At 36.0% G+C, this 6,036-nt stretch overlaps 1 protein-coding gene across 2 annotated transcripts in view; it reads right to left on the reverse strand.

Annotated features, from left to right (window-relative positions):
• The window catches only part of oxr1a (oxidation resistance 1a), a 144,964-nt gene extending 143,205 nt beyond the window's left edge, over nt 1–1,759 (reverse strand). For both annotated transcript variants that reach the window (XM_079626937.1, XM_079626933.1), the window contains exon 1: nt 1,651–1,759. The gene's annotated coding sequence lies outside the window, so the exon portion shown is untranslated. The remainder of the gene's footprint in view (nt 1–1,650) is intronic.
• Between the last annotated feature and the right edge of the window lie 4,277 nt (nt 1,760–6,036).

Below are 6,036 nucleotides of genomic sequence, written 5' to 3' on the forward strand. Positions count from 1 at the left end.
TTCTACTCCAAGGCCTCTTATTAAGAGTGAAATATATTTTCTGAAAAATGACTGTCAGGGTGTCTATGTTCTGTAGCAGGATTGGAGGAATAAAGCGAAGTATAAATTCATTGTAGATAAAATCAAATCCTCTGGTGGGCTTGCGCTTCTCTGAATATTTAATCTGAACTCGTATGTCAAAGAATATTAAACCATACCGCTTAATATTCACAGGATACACTTTACATTGATTTTACTAGGCCTATGTGTAAAGAGTGCTCTCAACAATCATGTGAACAATGGGTTTCATTTCATAACGCAACGCTATAGGACACAGTGCATGAATAGCTAATTGAGCATCTTTATACGAGTCTGTACAGAAAAGATTTATTCCAAATTTTAAGATTTTTTTTTTCTTCAAGTACAGCTTCAGAGCAAAATGCATTTTCTATTTCAGAGTTTTCTCTGCACTTTAAATAATTCAATGTTGTATACATATCAGACACATTAAAACTCCACACTCAGGACAGCTTGTTCAATATTTGGTCTATGATGACACACAAAAAACAGATTCAAGGTCTCAGGCTGCTTTTTGATTCTCTCAGAAACTCAAAAAGTTTTCTGGAAGCAAATCTATGATAGAGAGCTCCCCCTAGAGTATGAGGTGAATTACATACAAGTTCCTTAAACTGAATAAAAAAAAACATTTCTCATATTTAATATAAAAAATATTTCTATCCAAAACTCAGCAGGCAGAACATTCAGCAAAGAAGTGAGCATTACGATGGTGTTTAAAGTCATTTTGAAATATTTGTACTTTTGAACATCATTTTTAATGATTAAAGAGGTTTTATGAGTCCATATAAAAAAAAAGAGAGCAATTCTGTTCTCAACAAGGGTTGAGTCAGTGCTCATCTCGGATCACAGAGCCGCTCTCAGGGAAAATCATTCCTAGAACGAAGACATTCATATTTGAAGTGAATACAGTCTTATTTTTGTTTTTTATTTGCTTATGAAGATATTCTGTTTCTGTGAGAAAAATCTTAATTGTTTTGTAGCATAAATCAAGAGAAGAATCATTCAAAACAGCACAGCAAGAGCAAGAATATACACAGGGAAATGATTGTCACAGCTAACATACCTTTAAAGGAGAATACCTTTACAAAATGGAAAAAAGGAGATTGGATGAATAGCTAAAAACAGTAATAACATCATAGATTCATATTTATTTATCAGTTAAAAAATACATTATTAAAGTAGCCTAATTAAAGAGAAAAAAAGCTAGCTAGCCTTAATTTACCAACTCTGAAAAGTAAAGGCATTTTTATTTACTTATTACTATTAATTTTTTACTTTTACTAAATTTACATTTCTAAGTAAAATTAAATTGTTTGCATGTCATTTGACACGGAGTTGCAACACTAGTAAAACTTATAAGAAGATACAACACAATCCCAAACATTAGACAGCGACTCTGAACATCATGTAAAACTCACAACACCCATCAGTCTCTATAAATGCATGTCTTGCCACTTTATATATAAATATCAGCAAGCATGGACTCTCATATCATCCAGGTGTTCAAAGACTTTCCATGTCACATCATGCAGGTGATGCAGTGTCTTTCCCTGAACATGCAAGAGACAGAGAAGAGAAAATGATGAGACTCACTCTTTAAACTGAAGCTGTCTCCATGACCCAGGTTCTCGTGCTCGGATGTTTGAGATGAGTTTACGCGGCCAGTCACACGTGCATCTGTGCGCAGGATGAGACACTCTCGCGGAGTAATCCGACCTTCTAAATACAGACCGAACCACTGAGAAAGGGGGAGGAATGGATCATACCAAATCATTTATGTCACACACAGGGAAATAAAAAAAAAATCCAACTAGCAAGTTTCCTGTATAAGAAAAAAAATATATTTACAAAATAGGCTACAATTTATATATATATATAATTCTTTATTTGTTTATATATATAATGTCGATTTTCTTATATTTTTCTATTCTTATATTTCTATATTCCATATTTGTTTACAGTATCCTACATTTGTTTGGTCCCCATGAGGAAAAGAGCTGGAAATCTAAAAATTTGTTTTTTGAAAATCTAAAAATGCAGAGAGTGTGAGGTTTAGGGGATAGAATATAAAGTTTGTGTATATGGAATGTCCCCATAAAACATGAAAACCCAACAGTCTGTCTGTACATGCGTGTGTGTGTGTGTGTGTGTGTGTGTGTGTGTGTGTGTGTGTGTGTGTGTGTGTGTGTGTGTGTGTGTGTGTGTAAAGTACATTGAAATGTTCTTGAAAACCCCTTGATGTACAGTGGTCCACTCACTGGCTCTATATAACACAGTTATCTATTTTGCACACTAAAAACTGCAGCTTTCAAGTAGATGACTGGAGCTACTTGGTTTCAAGGTTTTTCACCTTTCCCTGACATGAATATGGCTGTTAGACATGTTATATAATGTGTTTTAATGCAGTAATATAATCTGTTCTGGCCTTGTTCGATCCACTCGCTGTTCAGATCTGGAATTGAAGAGAAGATGAAACCACGTTAAACTGATATGTGTCTAAAATTGAATTCCATGATCTTATGATTATCTCAGTTTTTTTAAGGTCAAAATTGGTTGCATTCATGTTGGTTCTGAGAGAATGTTTACATGCTTGAGACATTTAAGTTTTTAAATAAAATGAAAGCAACAGATATTTTTTTTTTTTTTAAGCAGTCAAATACAAGTTTAATTGCTGTAATTAAACACAAATCATGAGCCTGATATCATTTGATATCACCTGCAATATGAGATTAAATTCATGTTGGCTCTTCTCATTTTTAAATGTCTTTCATTCTCTGTTGTCATCATCTGTTGAAGTCAAAGACCAGGTTTTCCCAGCAGAAATAAGAGTTGTTACCATACTGATTGACGGCACGGTCCCGCCACAAGAGGTGGAAATCGATGGGCTCTGCGTGGATACCAAGAGAGCTGTGACGGATTGATGCCTCTGATGCCTTCCCATGAACACCCTGGTGGGCTCTCATAAATAAGTCAAAGAGTCAGTGGGTAGCCAGAGAGAGAGATTTGAACCAGCAATGAATTGTGTTAGCGTCCTCCACACAGATATTTGAATATAGCTGCTTGTATACACTACAGTATAATTATCCAGGTGGATGCTGCACATCGGTGGTGGTTGAGGAGATTCCCCCTTCTATGTAAAGCGATTTGAGTGCAGAGAAAAGCGCTGTATAAATGTAATTCATTATTATTATTATTATGTTAGGCGCATCATAAAACATTTTAGGGGTTCCCATTATGGGATCATTTTAAGGATTTACGGTTTATTTAAAGGGGACCTATTATGCCCCTTTTCACAAGATGTAACATAAGTCTGTCTGTGAAGTTTCAGCTCAAAATACTTCACAGATAATTTATTATAGCTTGTCAAATTTGCCCCTATTTGGGTGTGAGGTGAGCAAAAACACACAGTTTTTGTGTGGGTCCCTTTACATGCAAATGAGCTGCTACTCCCGGCCCTTTCCAGAAGAGGGCGGAGCCTTTACAGCTCGTGCTTTGGATACTCCGGCAACAACAAAACTGGAGAATGTCACGCAGCCAAAATGTCAGAAATTGTCAGTAGCGGTGTTCAGCCCTAGAAACGCAGTCGGACACTAATGAGAGACTCAGGAAGAAGTTACAACTTTTAAGGCACCGATATACTCGTTCTTTTTTGTTCTTCGCCTAGAGGTAAAACATAGTTTGAAATACATGAGCAGCGATATACTGTTAGCGAACATCTGACCCCGCCCACTCTGCTGAGAGCGGCGTTTAGATGAAGAATATGTAAATATGTGCTGCGCGCTTTCCTCTCAATAACAAAATAAACACACACAGAAAACAGCAAGCATTTTTTTAAAAAAGCGTAAGAAAAGCATCTGATCAAAGCAACGTGGATATGTTTGCATGAGCTCTGCAATTCGGCACTATAAGTCACGTTTATTTATAGCACTTTTTTTTTTTTTTTTTTACAATACATTGATAATAATCAAGTAGCTATGCCATATTGGCAATGGCAATTTAATTATATAGTACTATTAAATACAATTTACATTGTCCAATGTGCTTTACAATATTAATCATGAAAAAGATTGTCAGTGTCAGCGTCTCATTTCATCAGACGTACAACTTCATTTTCTACTATAAAGCAACTTTTCAGTGTGTACATGTTTTACTCACGGACATCTGACCTCGACAGACTCATGAGGAGAAATGAACTGGAAAAGATTTCAGCGTGAATGAAGGCGGAGCCTCAGCACATATACTGTAGGCTATTATTGAATACGGGAGCATTAACAGTAAAGAGCACACGTACAGTCTTAGAAATAAAGGTTGCAAAAGAGAGTTTTCACAGCGATGCCATAGAAGAACCATTGTTTGGCTTCCCCAAAGAATCGGTTAATTTTGCCTTGCAGTTTTTAAAAGAACCATTTTTAAATGTTTTAAATTTTCCACTATAAAGAACCTTTTGTGCAGTGGAAACGTTCCATGGATGTTAAAGGTTCTTCATGGAACCATAGGTTTTGTAATAAAGCTCTACAGTCCGTGTCCCCTTTATCTATACATGCACTGTTGCCTGCGAGGTCATCATTATCTGTATAAAAAGACAGACAGCAGAACAGCATGGGAACCGATGACCTTCAGCAACCATCTTAGATGCTAGTGCCCCTTTTCACATGTCTGTCAGATACTGAGACAGTCACATGATCCTCATATCCACATATTTGGGAAGAAAGCAAGAAAAAGCGCTATTTGCATGAGAAAGGGCAACATATTCACACAAATGTCAGGATTCTCATGAATGTAATAATGGCTTGCTTAGAGAAAATGTACATTAAGTCCTTGCTTATAGTCATGAAGCACACAAGAGATTGTTTCCTCCATTTTTCACAATGCTGACTTTGTTTTCTGAAGCAGATACAACACTTTAGTCCCTGAGGTGAATTTTGATAAGCTATTCTCACCTATGGATACATGTTACATCTATTATCAAAATGAGTCTAGGAAACTAAAGGTTTGTTTAGATGTGAATTTTGAAGCTATAATCCAAATGGGCTTCCCTTTTACAAGACAAGGCTTTGAGAGTGATTATTAAAAATGTCTAAGATGTCAGCAGCATAATCCAGAGAATCCTCCCATTCCCGTTCAAAAGGCAGCATTTTTATTTTAAACAATCAGGAAATGAGGGGGGCTAGCCCTCACCTCCTCATACCTTTCAGAAAGGGTCCAAATGATGTCACTTCCTGTCCTGAGTAAGTGTCATAATTTTAGGTATAGGCTAATGCTACATCTGGAAAAATCATGCAATAAGAGGACTGCATTCAAAACAAACTGTTTTTGGCAATTCAAATTAATTAATAATAATAAAAAAATAAAAAAATATATATATATATATATATATATATATATATATATATATATACACACATTTTCACACTATTCTGAAGACCTGAGGTGTAAAATCCCCATTTTAAGGGGGCATACAGACCCCTTACATCTATTATAGATATTTTCTTGTTAACAACCTTATTATATAATCTATTGCAAATTAACAAATCATTTTCACACAAAAAAATGAATCTATGATACATGAATGAATCCTAATTCTTTTTTTTGGGACAGATTAACCTGGAAAACATCACTTAACAATAACTCTTGCATGAATAAATGAATAAATTCTTATTCCGCATTTGTGAGATTCAAGCAGTGTACGATTCAAATCACATCTGATAAACGATTTAAAAGAGAAATGATGGAGGGCTTTGAAGTTTTTCATTACATTTGAAGAGAATATTTGAGACGGCGGAGTCTATATTTGAGCTGAAAAGCCCCCGAGCCGTTGGATGGACATGTTGAGGGCAAAATGAATATTGGCAGGAAATCAGGTGGAGGAGATACGAGCACCGGCCGCTTGCTTCGAGGCCAACGATGCCCATCAGAGATACGACTCCCTCACCGCAGAGACCGTTTCCTGTGAACCCGGCATATCTGATCAACAGATAC

Source organism: Phoxinus phoxinus, assembly GCF_949152265.1.
Source record: "Phoxinus phoxinus genome assembly, chromosome: 10".
Lineage (NCBI taxonomy): Eukaryota > Metazoa > Chordata > Actinopteri > Cypriniformes > Leuciscidae > Phoxinus > Phoxinus phoxinus.